This window comes from Fukomys damarensis, unplaced genomic scaffold (genome assembly GCF_012274545.1).
Source record: "Fukomys damarensis isolate Sample0158 unplaced genomic scaffold, DMR_v1.0_HiC HiC_scaffold_17, whole genome shotgun sequence".
NCBI classification, from domain to species: Eukaryota; Metazoa; Chordata; class Mammalia; order Rodentia; family Bathyergidae; genus Fukomys; species Fukomys damarensis.
The window spans coordinates 29586436-29594598 of NW_022900929.1; positions in this window are offsets into that span (position 1 = coordinate 29586436).

Below are 8163 nucleotides of genomic sequence, written 5' to 3' on the forward strand. Positions count from 1 at the left end.
TTGGGATCTTGTACCTTTACATGACAGGTCTTGGTTCTCATTTTTTCCCCTTGTCCCTGCCCTCCCCTCACCCCCTCCTCCCCTCCCATTTACAAACACTTTATTTCCATTTTTTCATTTTCTCACATTTTTTTTCTTTTTCCTTATTACTCTTCCCCTACCATCCCACCTTCCCTACACCTTTAGCCTTTTTATTCCCATTTCACAATGTCAGTTATCCCATTAGGATCTTATGTACTATGAATAAACTGTAATAGTACAAATATTCTTATTTAACAAATCCGGTTAAAGTTACTTACTGTGTTAGTCACTTTCTGTGGCTGGGAGAAAACACCTAACATCCACAACCCCTTACAGCAGGTTAGTTTTACCTTACAGTTTCAGTGGATTCAGTCCATGGGAAGCTGGCTCCAAGGCAGAAACAAGAATACAGAAAGGCCTGGGGGAAGAAAGATATTAAATACATGGCAGCTGGGAAGAAGAGAGACAGGAAGACCTGGAGATAAGATTACACTTCAGGTCACATCCTAGTGACCTGCCCTCTTTGAGCAGATCCATCTTCTGTGAGACTCTTGGGTAGCATTGCAGTTCTAAACCACAGCAGATATGGTGAAATCTTCAAACTGATCACATAGATACCTTCCTTGCAAATGCTATTAATGATGCTTCATCTCAATGTCTAAGAGATGATGAGTGCATGTGTAGGTATTACAGTGTTTCATAAAGGTGTTATTTAGCAGATGGCGCTGATAGCTATAACTATAAGTTCAAGAAAACCAGCGTGTCCGCAGAACCCGACTGCCACCTGCAATGCTCCACGCAGAACTGCCTCTCTGAGGGGACACATCTACATCAGCAGCACCCAAATGAGGTCATTCTGTCCATCTGAAATGCCCCAAGCAACTCTTACAATTGTTATTCAGACCAGGCTGTCCCCTTCCAGGTACCAATAATCCTCACAAAGTCAGTGGCATTGTTGGAGAATGGAGAAGCTGTCCCTGTTTTTCAATCCAGAAAGAACTGCTCTCTGACCACCTCTAAACTATGATCCAGGGGGATGTGGCCCCGTCCATTCTTGACTCAGGTAAGTATATTAATATTACCTTTTAGTACTTGGAAACTGTAGAAGAAATGATCGTGTGTTTCACACAGCTGAAATATCTTTATTTTTCTAGGAAATTTCTCCATGGAGAAATTCCTCCAGGAGGAATATGGCACCAGTTCTGGAATGTGCTTGAAAGAAAAGTGGGTTTCATGATTCCACTGTGATTCCAAAGACCATTTTCATCTTCACTAGTCCACCATACTGGGAAGTAGAGCACTTGTCAACTATAGTTAAACATTTCTGGGTTCATTTATTCATTTGTAAAATTAGATATTCAAAGACAAAAAGTAAATTCCTTATATCAAAGAACCCAAATGTTCTCTGACTGACCACAGATAGATGAAGTTTTTCCCACACACAAGCAGCACTGCTGTGGTTTCGGGCCCATAGTAGTTCAGTCTGGCCATGAGTGTTTTCCCTCCCTGAAGCCTAATCATTACAATTTATGCGAGTTTAGACATTTTTACCTCATTTGAAGGCAAAAGTGCTCCATAAATAAGAGGTAGTCTTATTCTGCACAAATATTCCAAGTAGAGTTTAACTTTCCACTCTTTTATGCTATAACTTCAGTACCAGTAGCTTGGGACATTTTCCTTGGGTAAAGCATTACACTAAACCTTTTCTCAGAAGCCATCACTTAGACCTAATGATAAAGTTTTATTTTCCTAGGAGAGTTGAATTCATTAATTATAATCAATGCTGAAGATTATTTGAAGAAAACAAGCAAATAATTTTGAAAGGCAATTTGGGCCTCAATATCACTTTTTTCTTAATACTAAATTTTTCTCAAAGTAATTGTTGGTGATTGATTAATGGAATCAAAATGCAGAAGAAACAGTTCGTAATGTTTTAATATTCTAAAACTGAGTTATCTTCTACTTGATAAGATTTTACTTAAGGGGAAGTTTTGTTCTCCCAGGAAGCTCATTTAGAGATCATGAAAAGAGTGGAAATAAAATAAATTAAGATGTGTTAAGTACCTGTGTAAACTCCCCACAATGAATGTTATCCTTATGCATGGGGGACAATGGACTAATAAGTATTTTACAAATTAAGAACAAAAAGCAGAACAATAATCTTTTCAAATAAAAATACAGATATTTACATATATTCACATAACTCTACACATACATATCTACATATATGTAGTTGATAATAGACATATTCATACAGTATAATAGCAGAAAATTTCTTTATCAACTAGTATTTTTTTGTCACCGGTCTGTTGTCATCCAGTGGCTATATCATAATTTTAATATTCAATCTATAGGGGATCGATGTTTAGTTGGTTTGAAATTTAGAGATACCCTTTCGATATCCTACTAAACTCAAGTTTCTCCATTTTTTTTTTTTTTTTCAGTACCAGGGATTGAACTCAGGACCTCAAACTTGCCAGACTGGTGCGGTGCCACTGAGCTACATCCCTGGCCTTAGTTTCTCCAGTTTTTAAAAGTATTTTTAATGCTTCCTTTGGGACTGTGGGAGCTTGGAGTCTGTAATTTATCTCAATTATTTTTCATGCATAAAATGTGATTATAGCTTGTTCTTCTCTATGGATAGTAAATTCACCCAGCACCTTTATGAAAATACTATTCATTAAACTGCCAAGTCTTCCCTTTAATTCAAGAAATCAAATATTTGTGAATTTATTTATGTATCCTTCATTTTACTCTATTTCTTTCATTCATCTTTCACTGTGTCCATTTTTCGCACCAGTATCAAACTACTTTAGTTAATTAAACCAACTAATTAAACATAGTTATAAAAAGTGTTGAGATGTGGGGAGTTTCTCTCTAGGCTTTTTGCTTCTGCTGGATCACATTTAATTCTGTAGGTCATTTGCATTTTCATGTGTTAAAGAGTCGGTTCATCAATTTGCATACTCTCTTGGATTGATTAGAAACTGCATTGGATCAATAGATCACTTTAAGAAGATGTTGCAATTCAATGCTGAGTTTTAATTTCCTGAGCATAAGTACCATTCCTTTATCCATTTTAGTCTTTAATTTCTCCAAGTGCTGTTTTGCAGTGTTGAGTGGAGAGGGTCATGACAATTGCAAATCAGATTTATTCATAAGTAGCTGCATTTTTCATGCTGTTGTAATACTGTTTTTAAGGACACCATCTTACAGTTGTTTCCTGCTAACATAAATAAGCTTTGTTTTTGTAAACTGACTCTTTTCCTAGTACACTAATAAAATTATGTAGTATGCTTAGAAGTTTTACATTTTATATTATTTTTGTTTCTCCAAACATATGACCGTCTTATCTGTGAAAAATGTTTATCATATTTTCCATTTCTTTCTTCTGTGTTTGTACCAATGAAAATGTTTGTTCATTACTGATTCAGTTTCTTTAAACTCTTGTTATTGATTAGAAGTCAATCAGAAAATTAAGATTTTCAAGGAATTTGTCTATTTTGTCTAAAATTAGAACAAAGATCTTCATAGTATCATCTTCATCTTTTAACCATGTTTAGTATTTGTAGTGACTTTAAAAATCTTTGTTGATGTCGATTATTCATTCACATTTTCTTTTTCATTGCCTTTGGTATTGCTAAAATTGGCTCAATTTGACTTATCTTAAAGAACTAAAATAATTTATTGTCAGGTTATTTTCCTTTTTAAATTTCTTCGAATTTATTTGTTTTTAACATGTTTCTTTGATCTTAGAGCTTAATTTGTTGTTCTTTCATTATCTTTTAATATGGAATCTAAATTATTGATTTTTAGCTCTTTTCCTGTTCTAATAACAGCCCTCAGGTAATAATCTTCCTGCAAAAACACTACGGTAAGCAGATTTCAGAAATTTTTATGTCCTATTTCCATCACCATTCAGCTAAACTATAATCCGTCATTGTGACACCCCAGTTGGTTCAAGGGTTGTTGAGGGGCTTGTGGATTATATTCCATATAGTGTGAACATTTTGGTTCCTCTTTGACACCAAGGCCTATTTTAATTCCATAAAATTAAAAATATATGCTGCGTGATTTTAGTATTTTTGGTTTAACTGGTGCTTGCTTTCTTTCCTGGAATGTGACAGATTTTGTCAAATTTTGCCAGCACACTCAAAAAAGAATATGTAGTCTGCTTCTTTGTATCCGTGGTTCTAATTCAGGATAAAATCAAGTTTTTGACATCTTTGTAACTGTCTGAATCCCAGTACCTTAATCTGTTTTTGTCAGTTACTATTATAGCAAATGTTTCTGTTTTTCCTTCAATTACATAATCCTTGCCTTTGTGTTTTCAGTTGTGCCATCAGGTGCATCCATGTTTAAAATAATCATATTATGTTATTATGAAATTGATAATTTATTCATAATGAAATGTCCCATTTCATCTTTTGTAACGAGTGCCTTAAAATATTCTTTGGCTCGATGTGTCCATGGTATATTTTCCTCTTTTTATTTTCAGCAGATCTAGTTCGTGTGGATTTTTGTGTAGTTGAAAATTATTGGTTTTTAAGATCCAGTTTTACCACCATTGCCTTAGGTCTGAGTCATAATTTTATGTATATTCAATGCAACTATAGTGTATATACCTGTCATTTTGTTTTTGTGTCACACAATAACAATGTAATATTCTTATTTTACAATGTTATCATATATCCTATTTTTTTAAACTATATACATGTATGACTCCAAATACCAACACTGTATATGCCAAGGTATTTCTGCATTTTCGAATTATTTCTAAGAATTCATGTTCATGCTTTGCATGTCCAACCGAGAGCTGAAAGGACCATCATTAATTATCACTGCCATTTTCTCATGAAATAATTTAAACCACATGCATTCTTCCGCTGATTGAGAGAACTGCAACACATGCTGTGGAAATGACCACTTTCTCTTTAAGTTCCATCTAAAAAGCTTTGCTCTATTTGTCCACGAATGCTGCACCTGTCTCTCACTCCCAAAGGACTCACTTTATTTGTCCTGGTGATTTGGCTTCTCTAAAATAGGGTCAGGTCCTTCAGGTGCTTTCTAACTGCCTTCAGCAGAGTACAGAAAATAGGATCCAGGTGGACAGCACATACATAGAGCTTCGCAAACCCTGAGGAAAAATTAATGGAAAAAAATGACACACTTGCTTTACAGAGTTTGGAACTTCAAGGCCTATTCAAAGGATGAATCACTCTGAAATGTAACAAGGAACAATGCAGCCCCAGACAAGTCTTTCATGAACCAAAGGAAAATGAAAGAATAACTTCTCTTTTACAAAAGACTCTTCCAAGAGCCAAAGTATGGAAATTCAAATAAGGTACAACCTCTACATAAGTCCACTGGTGTTTTAAAAAAATAGTATAAAGAAAAATGAGTTTCTAAATAATTTTTCCTTTGTTGTCATTGTTGTGCTTTTTACTTTAATCTTTACAGCAATTCTTACCAGGAAAACAAGTAAAACTAACAGGAATAAACTTTGGCTGTTAAATGCTTTCTCAAAATTTACATAATAAATAAACAAAGCCATAAATGGTGAATGTTGAAATAATTTGTTACATAGGGGGAAATGTTCAAATTTTATTACTAAGTGATAAATATTGTTAATGACATGTGTATTCTTAGAGGCTATACAAATACACACATGTGTGGAAATACACATGCATAAATACACATAGTGAGATACATGGGTAAGACTAGCTAATAATTTTAAGCAGATAATGAGTAAGGAATTACATTGTTGTTCAGTAATCTCATTTATTCTTCTCCTATAAAGACCTTCCTTGAGCTCTGATACAAAAATAAAACTGACAATGAGAAGCTGAATAAGTTTTTTGAGTCATAGGGCGATTAAGTAAACAAGTGGAATTTGAACAAAGGGACAAACTTTAAAACAATGCATTGGTTTTCTCACTGTCTTGTGTCTGCCCCTTTCTTTCTACAGGTTTAACTGGAATCTCTGTTCCTATTTCTGCATAACCATTCTGCCACATTTCTTACTTTAGTGAAAACAGGTGCAATTTATGTTTTGGATGTGTTTGAGATTACCCTATTCTTGGTAATTACCTCTCTATCCCTTGTCACTATGTTTCCCCTAGGTTTGATTTTGCCTTCACTGTGTTTATGTTCTTCCAGGGTATGGATGGTAGCCAGATTCGGTGGTACAGTCCTGTAACTCCAGCACTCTGGGAAGCTGATGAAGGAGGACTACAATCTCAAGTCCTACCTCGAAACTTAGAGCTATCCTGCCTCAAAATTAAATAAATGTATATACGTATTTATGTATTTGTGTATGTGTGTGTGTGTGTGTGTGTGTGTGTGTGTGTGTGTGTAAGGACATATGTGCTGGAGAAGGCCCAGTGTTCAATCTACAATACTGCAAACAAACAAACAATCAGTATGGAGCTAATTTCACCTAATCTTAATTTAATCCATTCATGTTTGACTGACATGGTGCAAGTTGTAGGATTTGTCATCTGTACAGTTGTTTCATTCAGTTTTTCTTTCATGGTTTTTAAATGTATTGACATCGTCTTCTTGTTTATATTAGTGATGTCAGTTGTGATAGGCAAAGTTAACAATTACCTTGTGAGAAACATAATTTAGTCATTTTGGCCACAGGACTGTGCAAGCAACAGGGCTTTTCTGCCACAATATGTGTGGAATGGTGGATGACTTCACCTTCATGAGGAATTAACTGCTGGTCATGAATTGGTCTCATGATAATTATCATCTGTCTCTCTCCCCTGGCAACCCTCTATTTGTCCACCATTGCTGCCCGTCCTCTATAGCTCAGCACCTGGCTGTTTTTCTTCATTCCCATGGCAGCTGCCATGTGTCCTGATACCTCTGGTTTTCCCACTGCCATGTCACAATATCCAGGTAGGACAAGATGCGTAGGACTTTCTGAAGTCTCTTTCATCTGATGAATTTTCCATGTTTTGAATTACAGGCAGAAGAAGCTCCACATAATACAAGCTGGGGAACAGGCAAAGAAGCTGAGAAAGCTATCTCACAGAGGTCTTGCTTTAATAAAGGAGATTCACAGACATGTTTACAACAAGAAATTCTGGGGGGTTCTGCAGGTGAGTGAGATTCTAAGACAAATACTAGAGGGAGGGAACATGTATCATAATATTAAAGAAGAAGCATCTCACTTTTATGTGACACAGTAGGGTCCCCCAGGAGTTTTTGTCCCCAGGAGGAAGAGTTTCCCCTGTGGCTGGGTCTGATTGAATACTTGCCTTCTCCAGGGACTGGCAGCTGGGGCTTTCAGGAGTCAAAGTGCCAGGTGTTGGCAGCATTTAGATAAATTTCTCTCTAGACCTATGGCACTTCAGCCTCTTGTTTCATTTTTGATGAAACAGATGATTGAATTTGAAATCAGATGAGCAAATGGATGTCCCAACTGATACTTAACCTTTCCAAATGTCAGGTCCTTCTTTGCTAGTGGATTGCAGATTATGATCCTCATGATAATTAAAAAAGTGTCACTTTTTGCATCACAAAAACCACAGGGGATTACTATTTTCTTCATTGCATTGGTCTGATATTTTTCGTGTTATTTTTTAAAATAAAATCACTTGTGTTTTACTAAACTCTTCCCATCATGCCATCTTTGTTTTCTTATTTCTCCAGAAGGAGCTTAAGCCACTTGGTTTAGAGAGAGGGGCCTCCTTTCCCTTACTGGTGAGGGCTTTTACTAATAAGCAGCCACCTACAAGACATTTTAAAAGCTGCTATTTGGCTTCACGGATGCTTCTAAAAGTGAATTTCTGTTCTTTACACTAATGTTGTGCGAGTACCTGGCTTGTTGGAACACACCACTGGGAAAAATAATCTGCTTTGCTAATGCTTTAAGCTCTTTGGAGGGTAACTTCTATGTTTTATACGCATGGTTTACTTTATATCTTATCATCAGGAAGCAGAGAGAAAATCTGTCCCTATGTGTTGCTATGAATGCAAGCCTAGGGAATGGACAGATGATCTATTATAGTAACTTAAGCAAAAACCTGTGATAGAGCATACCGGGATGGATGCTATGAATGTCAAGGGATATTTGGTTAAAATTTGAATAAGATCCTTTAAATAAACAAGAGTCATATCCCCCCCCCCCGA